Genomic DNA, 3,183 nt, shown 5'->3' on the forward strand with positions numbered 1-3,183 from the left:
TAAAAACAACAACTCCTGACAATTAAGTGAAATTTGATACCGTCCGTTGGCACACCTGAAGAGGTCTCCCGCACGCTGGTTTTTGAATCATATTACACAACTCATTTTGCTTATCAATTAGACTTCGCAAGTTGACTTTTTTACAAGTGGGGAATTGAAGGCTAATGACAATAATGGAGGCATTGACCTTTGTCTAACGGCAGTTCAAGGCAACGAAAACCAGTTTTTGTTCGGACAGTAAGCTGACGCCTTTTCAGATCTTTCTTAAGACTATTGTGACAGTGACGTTAAAAATTTTGCCGTGTCACAGTGTTGGTTCGTGTGTGTGTGTGTTTGTGTGTCCTCCTCGGCGGTTAGATAAAGCATAATGAAGAATTTGCATCCCATTTGCGCCAGAACAGTTTTACTGGGTCACAGAGTTTTTTTTTTTTAGCTTCCTTTGTGATTTCTCGGTATTTTAATTGACCTTTACTGAGAATCAATCGATCGATCAGTCAAACAGAACAAAATTTCTAGAGGGACAGGAAAGAGAAGAGGGACAAAGAGAAAGACAAAGTGCTAGCTGGAAACAAAATGATAAGATACAACAGAAATATTGAATATGTATGTTGCATGAATCTGTAGCGCTACACCCTGTCAAGGAAGGACAGGACAAGGACAGGTCAGTCCTGTCATGACAATAAATAATGACAATAAATTCATTCAAGAAGCATGCAAGTCAAGGATTGTGAACCCGACAATACAATTGAAATATGGTGGGACCGAATCTTCTTCTTTTCCTTTCGGCTTGTCCCATTAGGGGCCGCCACAGCGTGTCATCTTAAATGAACGCATATTTGTTTGGCACAGTTTTACGCCGGATGCCCTCCGTGACGTAACCTCTCTGCATTTAGCCGGGGAGAGAAGCTTACAGCACCTGGTATTCCCAGGCGGTCTACCATCCAAGTACTAACCAGGGCCAAACCCGCTTAGCTTCCGAGATCTGACGAGATCGGGCGTCCTCAGGGTAGCATGGCCGTAAACCGCATATACAGAAGTTATTTGTGGCAATAAGTGTCTCAGAAATCTGTGCCAAGAGACACATGAAAGTGAATTCACATCCCTGTGGACGCAACACGGAGGCTGAGGACCACAACCAATCAACCGAGACCAGGACCGGGACCAGGGGTCCACCCGAGAGAAATTTGGTGGACAGGACACATTCGAGACCGAAGGACCCACTGCGGTCTGACGGCCCCTCTGAGGTGCCTGGACAACTGGGCACCCCACACACCCGCAGGTGAACAAGAAACCAGGGAACAGCCACGGGCCATGAGAGGGGAGCCCCGGAGCCAAGCAGCCAAGCGGCCATCCAGCCCCGGGGAACCCGGCCTCAGGAGCACCGCCATGTAACTCGGTGTAAAGCCCCCCCGTTACTATGACTGCCAATCCCCGATTGGCCCTACCCTGGTAATCAGATCACGGTGTTAAGGGGGCAGTGGCACCCACCAACATCCTCCGTTGCAAAATCAAAGAAGTTGCTTTCCCTTTTGTTTTTACGCAAAGTAATACAAATACATCAAGAAAGTCTTCATATTTAACGACCATAATTCATTTCACCTGATATATATATATATATATATATATATGAGAGAGAGATGAGACACAACATACAGTAGATACAAATGTGATTCATACTTTAGACTTTAAAATACTTTCCTCACCCACAAGAAATGTGCGAACCTCACCCCTGCCAACATGGCTGCCACATTGGGACATCAGTTTGCCGGGTTGCCACAACACACTGGCGTGTCCATTTTAGGGAGTTGTAATTATGACACTGATTACGATAACTCACCCTCTGGTTCACACCTTTCAGTTTCATTGCTTCTTTATGACAAAAACGTGACCCTTTGTGTTCATCGCCCGTCGAATGAATGATTAATTCAAAGGAGTTCATTGATGTCGATAAGTGGGTGATTGCAGGTGAAGCCAATGACTTTAATTGAAGCGTTTTACATTTTTATGCTTGCTGTTTCAAGCCAATTTGTTTTATGTGGAGTAATTTGTGACAATGATTGGGAAAAGAATTGCAAGTGTTTACGGACTTCAAGTCAGGTGCAACTTCTTTTGTTTGTGTTGGCGCTACCGTCTTGGCTCCAAATCCTCATACCTGAATGCTCCTCTTGTTTTTTTTAAGTAGATCATTAAAAACTCTTCTCTTACTAGTCGTCAGGGAAAAGGGTGTTGGCTTGACGACTGGCAGACGAGTTGGGGCTTTGAACCCATTATCATACCCACCAGATCGAGGTCAACAAACAAATGTGATTATATCAATGTATTTATCTGTCTGTATGCGAATTATGCATTTATTTCAGTTGTATGTTTGACAGTTGTTCAAGGGCCCTAAAAAAAAGTGTTTTGATGCCATCTGCACTCCACCAACACTGTTGCATGTGGAGTCCCTCTGACTATAGACTGCTTTCGATCACGTGACCGGGGGCACGCGGCCATGTTGGATGGGTTCACTCTACTGACGTGACATTCACTCTATCGCTTTTGCATACAGACCGGAGTTACACAAATGTTCGTGCGACCGTTTAAAGTGACGCATGATGGCTAAAAAGACTTTGGAACGTTATCGGGGCTCATTAGATGTTGTTTCAAGAAACAAACTGATGATAATAAAACGGAAATGACAGATTTTGGAGACATGCATTCCATTCACACACACGAGTATTTTGTAGGTCCATGGCCCTAAAGAATACTTCTCCTTCACGGAACTTAGTCGGTGTGAAATTCTAAAAGGTATCCAATACTTACCAAGAAGAAAATGCTCAGAGCAAATTCTGACATCAGGGAATGACGACTCGGCCGCTAGAGCGGCTCTGCTGAGACGAGACAGCCACAGTTGACGCCGTTTGGTTGCTAACGGCTCCGTTTCCTCACACTGGTGCTTGATCACAGCTGGAAATCCAAAGAAAGACGGTTTACAATGCCCACTTTCGTTTGAGAAACCGATAACATAGCGGTGCGCCCCCACTCATACGCCTTTCTGAAATGATTCCTGCTTAGGTACGGTTTGTTTACTCGAATTCGCCAAACCAAAATGGCGACCGCGGTCTAAATCGAAAGGTGTGTCTATTGCTATCCACTCACGAGCTGAAAAACAAAAAGTCTGACGCAACCTTCTCTCGTATGAAA

At 44.7% G+C, this 3,183-nt stretch overlaps 1 pseudogene; it reads right to left on the bottom strand.

Annotated features, from left to right (window-relative positions):
• Nucleotides 1-904: 904 nt before the first annotated feature.
• On the bottom strand, nucleotides 905-1,023 carry LOC133515149 (5S ribosomal RNA; annotated as a pseudogene).
• Between the last annotated feature and the right edge of the window lie 2,160 nt (nucleotides 1,024-3,183).

The sequence above is a fragment of the Syngnathoides biaculeatus genome, chromosome 16 (assembly GCF_019802595.1).
Source record: "Syngnathoides biaculeatus isolate LvHL_M chromosome 16, ASM1980259v1, whole genome shotgun sequence".
NCBI classification, from domain to species: Eukaryota; Metazoa; Chordata; class Actinopteri; order Syngnathiformes; family Syngnathidae; genus Syngnathoides; species Syngnathoides biaculeatus.